Raw genomic sequence first — 12,279 nt, forward strand, 5'->3', positions numbered from 1 at the left:
TTGCGTGGACAGTCCGAAATGTCGGTGTTGAAGTACTTGTTGACCACTGAAAAAACGCAGCAGTTAATTTAAAGAGTCGAGTGTGTTCCTGTGTTGTGTGACACACACAATACGTGGTTTTCAAAAATAGTATTAAGAACAGTGCGCACTGTAAAATATTCCGTGGAGTTTGAAATTAGAGAAGAGGAGACACGTAAAAAAATTCACAATTTGCGCACTCAGTATCTCCAGGCAATTAATTAAGCGTTGACACAAAAAACTATACGAATTGGAGTTGATTTGTGTAGAAGTAAATGGGATTTATTTGATATTTACGTTTCACGCCTACTCACCAAAGGAAAGAGACGACGATTGGATGAGTGAAGCAGATGTAATATTCATCAACAATGTATATTATCAAAAATGTATATAAGTTTACGCTGACATAAGAAATCATCTGAAATTTAAAGTCATCTGTATCGCCTTTCTTGTTCTCTTTCTAGTGATACAGAGTAATCTGTAAATTCTTTTCGCATTTCCTTGGCTGACGGGTCAGTTATGTATGTTTATGGGTTCCAGCGGTATATTTCTGTCTGCTCTTTTTGTATTTCCGCCAGCCTCCGGGAGTTTTTAAATCTTGAGAATCAAACGTACCAAGCGCGAATGAATGGAATTGGTGCTGTCGTTACTAGAAAGTTTTGGAATGCACAAACCGCTCTGAAAATTTTTTGTAGTAGAAGAATTACTGTTCATAGTCAAAACATGTGCATGTAAGTCCCATAATTTTCAAATACAACGATTTTGCGTTGTTTGACCAATTAAAAAAGGATATATACATTAAAGTGCCAAAGAAACTGGAATAGACAAACGTATTCAAATACAGACGTGTGTAAAGAGTAGGAATACGGCGCTGCGGTCGACAACGCCTATATAAGACAAGTGTCTGGCGCAGTTGTTAGATCTGTTACTGCTGCTACAATGGCAGATTATCAAGATTTAAGCGAGTCTGAATTTGACGTTATAGTCGCCGCACGAGCGATCGGAAACAGCATCTCCGAAGTAGCGATCAAGTGGGGATTTTCCCGTGCGATCATTTCACGAGTGTACCGTGAATATCAGGAATCCGGCAAAACAACAAATCTACGACATTACTGCGGCTGGAAAAAAATCCTGCAAGAACGGGACCAATGACGACTCAAGAGCATCGTTCAACATGACAGGACTGCAGCCCTACCGCAGATTGCTGCAGATTTCAATGCTGAGCCATGAGAAGTGTCAGCGTACGAACCATTCAACGAAACATCATCGATATGGGCTCTTTTTATTGCCTGGGCCCGTCAACACCGACGCTGGACTGTTGACGACCGGAAACGTGTTGTCTGGCCGGACGAGTCTCGTTTCAAAATGTATCGAGCTGTTGCACATGTACAGGTATGGAGACAACCTCATGAGTCCATGCACCTTGCATGTCAGCAGGTGAGTGAGCAAGCTGGTGGAGGCTCTGTAGTAGTGTGCGGCGTGTGCAGCTGGAGTGAATGGAACCCCTGATACATCCACTGTGCATTCCGGCCGACTTCGGCAAATCCAGCAGCACAGTACAACATCCCATACGTCCAGAATAGCTACGGAGTGGCTTCAGGAACACTCATCTGAGTTTAAACACTTCCGCTGGCCACCAAACTTCCCAGACATGAACATTATTGAGCATATGTGGGATTCCTTGCAACGTGCTGTTAAGAAGAGATCTCCACCCTCTCGTACTCTTACGAATTTATGGACAGCGATGCAGCGTTCATGTGTCAATTCCCTCCAGTACTACTTCAGACATTAATCGATTCCATGCCACGTTGTGTCGTGACACTTCTGCGTGCTGTCCTCGCGTGAGCCCTACACGATATTAAGCAGGTGCACCAGTCTCTTTGGCTCTTTATTGTGTAAAATGAAGCCCTATCCTTAGGAAGCCCTCAGCACAAAATCAGCTGTTGAATATTTTGGAATTTATTTGCACACGTTTTAACTATTAACGCAAATTGACAAAGCGGTTTGTGCTCACCAAAACTTTATACTAACAGACGAGAGCAGAAATTCCATTTGCTTCCCTCTTCACACACTTGATTCTCAAGATTTACAAATACAAGGAGACTCGCACAAACTCTCATATATATATATCCACAAAGAGGAAGGGGGCAAGAGGGGGCCCTCTTCCCCCTTTCAGTGCCACCCCTGGAATCGGAAATAAGAAAATTTTATTCACTTACTGAGTGGACAATCATCAATTGTCAAGGATATTGAAAAAAATTTTGTGTCACTTATAAGAATTAGTTCTTGTGGCATGACACATGTTGCAACAGTCCCATCAAAAATGAAAATTATAGACCGTGGTGCCCCTGCAACAATTTCTACTGACACCTACGAATGGATGCTTTTATGATTGCTGTAGACGTTGAGCCGGCCCGTGTGGTCGTGCGATTCTAGGCGCTTCGGTCTGGAACCGCGAGACCGCTACGGTCGCAGGTTCGAATACTGCCTCGGGCATGGATGTGTGTGATGTCCTTAGGTTAGTTAGGTTTAAGTAGTTCTGAGTTCTAGGGGACTGATGTCCTCAGATGTTAAGTCCCATAGTGCTCAGAGCCATTTGAACCATTTTGTAGACGTTGACTTTTTACTTGGTAGTCTTTATGATTATAAACAGCACCAACACAGCTTGGAAAATAGCATATACTTTCAAAACCATTAGCGGTCTGTAACCATTCTGTTCTGGAAAACACACTCAATCATACAAAAGTAATAAAATAAACTGTGAAAGAAAAGGAAATAAAAGAGGGAAATACCGACGCTGTTATAACAGTCCAACTGAAGCAATGCACAAGCCTACTGATCAGCGTCAGGTTCTTGAGTATTATAGTATACTGCGGTCGACGGGAAAGAACTAACAGTCAATTAGAAGATACTTTTTTATAATTAAAGAAAAAAAGAACACCAGTATGGGCATGGAAATGCGGAGTTTTCGACATGTCTTTCAGTTTGTTTTAGATTTGTTTGAGGTGATGAAGAGAGTCACGAGTGCATTTCATTTCGTAGGAAAAAATATAAAATCTCGTCAACGTCTTAATTCTTAGACACTGGGCATTACTATCTCAGTCAGAAAGAAGACACCGTGGCCATCCAGACATTCACCTGCAATGATTTAGGAAACGAAGAATCACGTAATGCAAGTGTTTTGAAACTAGATTCGTCCGAAATGGGCGTGCGATTTATTTTGAGTACTTCCGCCCAGAATATAAAATGGCTAGATGTTATTTTATGTATATACACTATGTGATAAAAAGTATCCGGACACACGAAAAAACATACGTTTTTTATATGAGGTGCGTTCTGCTGCCACCTACTGCCAGGTACTCCATATCATTAGACATCGTGAGAGAGAGAGCTCGGGGAACTCACGGACTTCGAACGTGGTCAGGTGATTGGGTGTCACTTGTGTCATACATCTGTACGAGGGATTTCCACACTGCTAAACATCCCTAGGTCCACTATTTCATTCACACAGGAATGCGAAACTACATCAGGAACCACTGCATGTACTATGACAGTTAGGTGGGATGGGACAAAACTTGAATTTCGTGGTCGAGTGGCTGTTCATAAACCACACATCACACCGGTAAACGCCAAGCGACGCCTCGCTTGGAGTAAGGAGCGTAAACAATAGACGATTGAACAGTGGAAAAACTTTGGGCGGAGTGACGAATCACGGTACACACTGTGGCGATCCGATGGCAGGGTGTGGGTATGGCGAATGCCCGGTGAACGTCATTTGACAGCGTGTGTAGTGCCAACAGTAAAATTCGGAGGCGGTGGTGTTATGGTGTGGTCGTGTTTTAAATGGTGGGGTCTTTCACCCCTTGTTGTTTTGCGTCGCACTATCACAGCACAGGCTTACACTGATGTTTTAAGCACCTTCTTGCTTCCCACTGCTGAAGAGCAATTGGCCGGCCGCTGTGGCCGAGCGCTTCTAGTCTGGAACCGCGCGACCGCTACGTTCGCAGGTTCGAATGCTGCCTCGGGCAAGGATGTGAGTGTTGTCCTTAGGTTAGTTAGATTTAACGAGTTCTAAGTTCTAGGGGACTGATGCCCTCAGATGTTAAGTCCCAAAGTGCTCAGAGCCATTTGAACCATTTCTGAAGAGCAATACAGGGATGGCGACTGCAGCTATCAACACGATCCAGCACCTGTTCATAATGCACGGTCTGTGGCAGAGTGGTTACACGACAATAACATCTCTGTAATGGAGTGGCTTGCACAGAGTCCTGACCTGAATACTCTAGTACACCTTTGGGATGTTTTGGAACGCCAACTTTGTGCCAAGCCTGACAGGCTTCTGACGGATCTCATGCGGCCTGGGATAACTTCACCTCTTGCCTCAACCTCTTCTCCCGGAGGAGAACTTGCTCACTGCGTCTTCACCGTATATTTCGTGTGAGCTGGGCGTGCAACAGCGACGGCTAGTGCGCCATACTGTACGCGCGTCGGTTGACACTGCACCTCAGTATGCGAAGAAATATAGTTTCAGTTTGATTATTCCATTATGTTGTATACTGTAACTACTTTTTCCATGAAACGATACAGCTTTTCTGGCCTATTTTTATTTTCTGACTGTGCTAGATGTACATGTGTTGGCCGAATGTTTCAGAAAAGCTTTTATACTCAGCTTTGTTTCTGCGTTACGTATAAACCTTCATTTCAGATTGCCTGAGTTTGTGCTATTGGTGTATTTTGTGCTTCGCAATGTTTGACAGCATGATGCTTGTGCCTTATTTCTCAGGTATTGAAGTTGTTTATTCGCACAGATTAGTATATGCTTATTTGCAAATGTAAAGTGGTTTTTGTTCGTCACATCTAGTGTAATTTTCCTATCGTTTAATAACATAATTTCATTTCCAGTTTCTTCTTTTTTAAGAAAATGTTAAGACAAAATGTATCTCTTTGAAAATTTTAGTAACGCATGTTCACTGGCAGTTTTAGTACCATATGCGATGTTTTCCACTAAGACTCGTTTCTTAGCTTTTTATCATACATTGGTTTCCAGAATTAAAGCAACAAACCGCTGTTTCTCCGTTATGTGTCCAATTCACGATATAATCATATAAACTGTCAAACAGATGTCCGTACGATCGTGTTCTGCCCGGAAGATGGCATTCCGGTCAACGGACAACCATGCCAGCAATGACGTCAGGACACCTATGAAATGGGGTGCGACGTGTAGATGACCAGGATGGTGCGTCCCGGGCAACGTACTTCAAGAAAATGACGGCGAAAAGTCTACACATACGACGACCGTATTGGATCTGCGATCTCTCACGGTCACAACCGACAGCAGCGAGAACAAAATAAAAAAGGCATTTTTAAAAGCCAACTGACGCTTTAGCCCCAAATTAAATATCTTGCAAATCAATGTAGAAGGGATCTCCAGAGACAAATGCGAATACCTAAGCAGACTGGCAACTGATAATACCATCGACTTAATGGTTCTTCAAGAAACTCACCACCCACCAGAAGCTTCTGAAGCAAGAATTTGTGCTACAGAATATAAGCTGATAGCACACATACCATCTACTAACTATGGGTCAGCTGTGTGTATCAGGAACGCTCTCAGTCACTATAGAATAATTGAACAAGAACAGCAACATGACGTTGAAACAATAGCCGTCGAAATTAACGGTTTAACTATCATGACTACTTACAAACCACCGTAAACAACTTGGGTAAATTCTGTTTTTCCCAACCTCCTTCACCCTTGCGTATATGTAGGAGACTTTAACAGCTGTCACACTAATTGAGGATATAGCAACACTGATGAAAACGGTGAAAAGCTGGCCTAGTGGATAGAAAAAGAAGATATATATGTGAACTACGTTGCCATGGACCTGAAAACATTCCGATCCGCACGATGGAACACAAAAACCAACACTGACTTGCATATGTTTAGCAAGGATACTAATAACGTCCCTCTACCCATACAAAGAAAGTATTAAAGAACTTCCCAAACAGTCAACACAGGCCTACGTTAGTCACCGTGGGTACTGAATTCTCCCTAGCAAACACCATCAGGTAGGCACGATGGAACTAAAAGAGCAAACTGGCCGCAGTATACCAAAGAAGGCGAACACAATATTCGATGGCTCAAACCTAAAGTAGAAAACTATAAACGATTTATCGGGATGATAATCAGTGCTGCTAAGAGAAACATACCTCGAGGCTATCATAAGGAATATATAACTTGCTGGGATGAAGTAACTGAAAAGCTATGCCAAGATCCGAGCGGTCAAAGGCGCTGCAGTCATGGACTGTGCGGCTGGTCCCGGCGGAGGTTCGAGTCCTCCCTCGGGCATGGGTGTGTGTGCTTGTCCTTAGGATAATTTAGGTTAAGTAGTGTGTAAGCGTAGGGACTGATGACCTTAGCAGTTAAGTCCCATAATATTTCACACACATTTGAACATTTTAGAGCAAGATCACAGCGAGAGCGTTGATAACGAAAAGTGAAAACAAACACTGGAATCATTAAACCAAAAACGGAAACAAGGATGAAAACCATTAACATCAGAGCTGAACTTTACCACTCTAGCAGAAAGGCATCATCAGTACTAACGAAATTGGGCTCCGCTTCTTCTAAAACCATTAGTGAACCAACCTTACGGGCCTCACAGATAGCGCAGCACATTAAACAACGAGCTGAAAATGTTCCTCTGGACAGAACAACTGCAGATGAAGTAAAGAAAGAGTTAGACGAAATTGTCAAAAATCTTCAACCTCACCCCGATTACTTGAACACCTTCGCAGAGTTAGAAATAAAAGAAGCGGTTAGGAACCTCAAAAATAGAAAAGCCGATGGCACGGTTTTACCAGAATTCGTCAAACCCCTAAGGAAGAACAGCTCAACTTGGCTAAAAGGTTCCTAAAACAACATCCTCAACACCGGGAAGATCCCACAACAATTTAAAATAGCTCACACTACAGCAATACTCAAACCAGGTAAACCACCCAAAGATCCAGCAAGCTACCACCCAGTAGCATTACTGAGCGTAAGCTACAAAATGCTAGAGTGATTCTATAAGGCTAAAGATGAAGTGATACCACCATTCCAGGCATGCTTCCGCAATAATCGTAGCTGCTGCGAGCAGGTACTGGCTTTGTCATCATACAAAGAAGCTGGCTTTCAAAGAGGACTGAAAACATCAGTGCCATTCGTAGACTTAACAGCGGCCTACGATACTGTTTGGCTGGATGGACTCATGCTCAAACCGAAGAAAGCGATCCCATGCCTTCAGCTCACGACTCTCCTGAGGAACATGCTCACCAATCGCAACTTTAAAGTGACAAGCGTTATAGATGTCAGTAACTCTTTTAAGATCAAGAATGGTCTACCTCAAGATTCAGTCCTAGCACCACTACTATTCAACCTCTACATCAGCGAAATGCCTTACACAGTGAGCAAAAAATTCGGACAGGCTGACGACCTGGCCTTAGCAGCGCAAAGCAAATCTCTCGAACAAGGGGCAAAGACGTTAACCGATGATCTTGAAGTTCTTAACAAATACTACAGAAGATGGTGTCTGCACCCAAACCCTTCAAAGACAGTAGTAAGCGCATTCCACCTAAACAATGAAGCCGCCAATGAAAGGTTGTCCGTGTTATTTGACCAACAGAGGGTGAAACATAACTTCCATCCCAAATATTTGGGCGTAACACTGGACAGGACCCTAATCTACAAAGAACACCTTAAAAATGTTGGTCAGAAGGTCAAAACACGGAATATTATTATTAGGAAGTTTTCCCGTGATTCCTGGGGCGCAGATGCATCAACTCTAAGAACAGCAGCAACGTAAATAGTCTACACAACTGCAGAATACAGTGCTCCTGTCTGTCAAAGAAATCATCATACCAACATGATAGACGTGTAGGTCCACGATAGCATGCGTATTATCACTGGGAGCTTAAAATCTATCCCAATATCACATAAATAGAAGACGCAGAATGCTTACCCATTCAAGACGTCATTAGAAATTTCCAAATCACCGACTGAAGTCACGAAACCCGACATGGAATAACAGCTAATTAAGAGGAGAGGATAGCTTCAACCATACACACGCTTGGAAAAAGGAATAGGAGAACTCAATCAGTAACTATCACCTTATAACTGACCACTCAAAAGCGCTACACGGATTCGACTTTGCTACGAAAGACTGGGCTAAGCTCAACCCTACCCGAAGTGGCCACAGTAGATGCAAGGCCACGCTCTATAAATGGGGATTCGTAGATGACCCAAGCTGTGACTATGGAGCGTCTTAGCAAACTCTGGATCACATTACAAAAGTGTGCCCTACTAGGAAATTCAGTGGATCAGAAGAGGACTTCATCGAAGCCACGCAATGAGCTATGAATTGGATCCAAGATCTGGACATCGATGTATAACCAATAGCATCTAGTCTCGCATGATACGTGACATATTTCTGTATATCACATTCACATGTATAAGAAATATTTTATCCACTAATTCATTATTTTATATATATATATATATATATATATATATATATATATATATATCTTTGCATTGTAATGACAATTGTATATATATGCTGCTGGTATGACATACGATAAAAAAACTATGATATGAGGTACTGTTTGCTATGGAGCCCCACATCCACAACCGCTGTGTACGCGGTCACGTACGGTGCAGTATGGCACAGAGAAGATGCCCACCAGACTCTCTGCAGTGAACGGCTATAGAAAGAAAGGAAGCGGGACAGTAGCAAACTGTTTTGACCCGACGGCTTAATGTGCGTCGTTCTGTTGTTTATAGAAAACGAAACTGTATCCCGAAGACCAGGGCAGTGCCGACTACGACTTCAGAAGAGAGGACCGCTATTTGGCTGTATGAGCACGACATTACCGCCTTAGTACTGCACGGCAACTTTGCATGTGAGCTCGCAGCATGTCCTGGACGTGTTGTATCGAGGCAAACGGTGTTCAGAAGGCTTCGTCTGAGTGGTCTTTATTGTTGGAGACATGCTGTTTGTCTACCTCTGACGCGTCTTCGTAGAAGGGAACATCTAGAACGCCACCCGGACTGTCGAACAGTAGGTCAATTGCGAGTCCCGATTTAGTCTGGAGAGTGATTCTCGATGGATTCGCATCTGGAGGGAAGTGGAAAACGATTTCATGGCTCAAACGTTGTGGAAAGAGGCCGAGATCGAAGAGGATCCCTAAAGGTGTGGGCAGGGATTATGTTTACCACTCGAACTCCTCTTCATGAAATTATGTGGGTGAATCGGCAAGATTTGAATCACCTAGAGCATATCTGGGATGCACAAAATATTGCAAGCAGAATGAGCGTTACTGCCTCAATATGAGCCTGATGACATCGTTCACACCGTGCCCCGTCGTTGTGAGGCCTGTATTGCTGCCAGAGGTGGTCAAACCCCATACTGAGTACATTAACAAGATGTCGGAATGTGTGCGCAGATCCGTTAAGCTGAAAAAAAAAACGAAGAACCTTTTTGTCTACCGGTACACATGTTCCAGTTGTTTACGTTCTGTACTTTTACATTTTCTCCTTTACTATTATATCTCCTGTTTGTACTGTTTTGTCGCAAAATAAACGCATGCTTGCAAAATTTCCTTTTGTTGCTTTAATTTTGGACACCAGTGTACTTTCACAAAGACTGTAAGTCTCTAAGGTTAGATGGCTTGTTAGGATTCAAGTACTTTGCCGTATGTTTCAAAATATCATGAACTCAATGTTTCACCATGTGGAGGCGTCAGAACGTACCCTTTTTGCGAAATTCCTTACATACGATCTCATAGGTGTGAACTGATAAAAATATTGGTCTTAGCCCCAATGATAATCATAGGTTTACCTCTAACTTCGCCAACCATATTTGACGATAATGGAATGACGAAACGATTTCATTTGATAAGCAAACAATTAAAAATTCGACGAATCTGAATTACATAAAGATGTTTTAATTTGTTACAAAATGTTATAAATGAGGTTTCATTATAGCATCAATTACTCGGTTCTATAGCGGTTTCTATCGTGACAAATATCCAACCCTCTTTTTATAGCTTATGGCATTTTTGCCCCTTATTCTGTTCGAGTCAGTGTAGTTCTACGTACGTCAGCCTAGTCTTCCAGTGGTGTTCACGTTTACTTTCAGTTTTCGACTTACATGCTAAACATGAATTGCCAAAAACTGTAAGCCTGTGTTACGCAATCTCTAACTCGAGTTGCTCATTCCCGATTTTTCATTTCTCGTCATTACTGTTATTATGAACTGCTTTCAGCACATTAAATTACTAATTTCTTCACTATACCTCAGAAAATAGGTAATAATGTGCTTTGCTTTGCTAATGGCTTAGGTTCACGAATTTTATGAAGGCATTTTATAGATAACTTCCCCTTAGGACAGCTCTGATCCTACCTTCACCTTCATGATGGTCCTACTTGGCTCCTTTCTATACTTCACAGGTGTGCCGACTTAAGTTTCTACGAGGGCAGTTCAATAAGTAATGCAACACATTTTTTTTCTGAAACAGGGGTTGTTTTATTCAGCATTGAAATACACCTGGTTATTCCCCAATCTTTTAGCTAGACAACACTATTTTTCAACGTAATCTCCATTCAATGCTACGGCCTTACGCCACCTTGAAATGAGGGCCTGCATGCCTGCACGGTACCATTCCACTGGTCGATGTCGGAGCCAACGTCGTACTGCATCAATAACTTCTTCATCATCCGCGTAGTGCCTCCCACGGATTGCGTCCTTCATTGGGCCAAACATATGGAAATCCGACGGTGCGAGATCGGGGCTGTAGGGTGCATGAGGAAGAAGTGTGAGCATACTGTACGACAGGACAGGAACAATCATAGGGTTTAGCCTACGAGGGCTTCACAGAGCTACAACGCGCATCGTTATCTGATGTTTAGTGTTTCGGGCTTTCAGGAACAGAATCTGATCTTACTGTGGCAAGTATAAGAGTGATACTACAGGGTGGTCTGTTGATAGTCACCGGGCCAAATATCTCACGAAATAAGCGTCAAACGAAAAAACTACAAAGAACGAAACTTGTCTAGCTTGAAGGGGGAAACCAGATGGCGCTAGGGTTGGCCCGCTAGATGGCGCTGCCATAGGTCAAACGGATATCACCTGTGTTTTTTAAATAGGAACCCCCATTTTTATTACATATTCGTGTAGTACGTCAGGAAATAAGAACGTTTTAGTTGGACCACTTTTTTCGCTTTGTGATAGACGGCGCTGTAATAGTCACAAACGTATAAGTACGTGGTATCACGTAGCCTCCCGCCAGTGCGGACGCTATTTGCTTCGTGATACATTACCCGTGTTAAAAAAGACCGTTTACCAATTGCGGAAAAGGTCGATATCGTTTTGATGTATGGCTATTGTGATCCAAATGCACAACGGGTGTGTGCTGTCCTGGACGACATCATCCAAGTGTCCGGACCGTTCGCCGGATAGTTACGTTATTTAAGGAAACAGGAAGTGTTCAGCAGCATGAAAACGTCAACCACGACCTGCATCAAATGATGATGCCCAAGTAGTTGTTTTAGCTGCTGTCGCGGCTAATCCGCACGTCAGTAGCAGACAAATTGCGCGAGAATCTGGAATCTCAAAAACATCGGTGTTGAGAATGCTACATCAACACTGATTGCATCGGTACCATATTTCTGTGCACAGATCTGCCACTGGGCACAAGAGAAATTAAGCGACGATGACAGATTTTTTGGACGCGTTCTATTTGGCGACGAAGCGTCATTCACCAACAGCGGTAACGTAAACCGGCGTAATATGCACTATTGGGCAACGGAAATTCCTCGATAGCTGTGACAATTGGAACATCAGCGACCTTGACGGGTTAATGTATGGTGCGGCATTATGGGAGGAAGCATAATTGGCTCCCATTTTATCGATGGAAATCTAAATGGTACAATGTATGCTGATTACCTACGTAATGTTCTACCGATGTTACTCCAAGATGTTTCACTGCATGACAGAATGGCAATGTACTTCCAACATGATGGATGTCTGGCACATAGCTCGCGTGCGGTTGAAGCGGTATTGAATAACATATTTCTTGACAGGTGGATTGGTCGTCGAAGCACCATACCATGGCCCGCACGTTCCCCGGATCTGACGTCCCCGGATTTCCTTCTGTGGGGAAAGTTGAAGGATATTTACTATCGTGATCCACCGACAACGCCTGACAACATGCGTCACCGCA

The sequence above is a fragment of the Schistocerca americana genome, chromosome 1, assembly GCF_021461395.2.
Source record: "Schistocerca americana isolate TAMUIC-IGC-003095 chromosome 1, iqSchAmer2.1, whole genome shotgun sequence".
NCBI classification, from domain to species: domain Eukaryota; kingdom Metazoa; phylum Arthropoda; class Insecta; order Orthoptera; family Acrididae; genus Schistocerca; species Schistocerca americana.